Source organism: Malaclemys terrapin, chromosome 2 (assembly GCF_027887155.1).
Source record: "Malaclemys terrapin pileata isolate rMalTer1 chromosome 2, rMalTer1.hap1, whole genome shotgun sequence".
Taxonomy (NCBI): Eukaryota; Metazoa; Chordata; order Testudines; family Emydidae; genus Malaclemys; species Malaclemys terrapin.
Window position 1 is genome coordinate 25061719 of NC_071506.1, and position 542 is coordinate 25062260.

Below are 542 nucleotides of genomic sequence, written 5' to 3' on the forward strand. Positions count from 1 at the left end.
GGGCTGAAGAGACCTTTACACCTGCAGGCGGCCCATCCACCTCACAGCCCAGGAAAATCACCGCTGAGGCCCCCGCAAAGCGAACCAGGGTGGATGGGGAGAGATGAGGTGGCTTGTTACTTTCCTGCATTAGAAGGAAGGGGAGCTCAGTGGAGTCCCCTGGTTCCTTATCCACCCCCTGCACTGCAGCAAGTCACTGGGCAGCCAGGTCCCTGCCCTGCAGGATCCCCGTCCTCCACAGCTTTGGGAAGGTTGCACCAGCAGATGCAAAGCGCTATAGGTCTCTGCACCGCAGGCTGGACGGAGGAGATATTTTTAAACCTGTCTCCTATTAGCCCAGGGCCGCCGATGACTCGCTCTTGCGCTGCCTGAAGGTGAGTGACTCCCCCTCCCCAGAGAGAGAGGGCAAGGCAGGCAGCCAGCAGACACCGCCCGTCAGAGGCCAGCCCCTGACACTCCCTCCTACGTTTTCCAGCCTGTGGTGAGCTCTGAAAGGGTCCCATTAAGTCATCAAGTTTTACAGTTCCTTAAAAAAAAAGTTG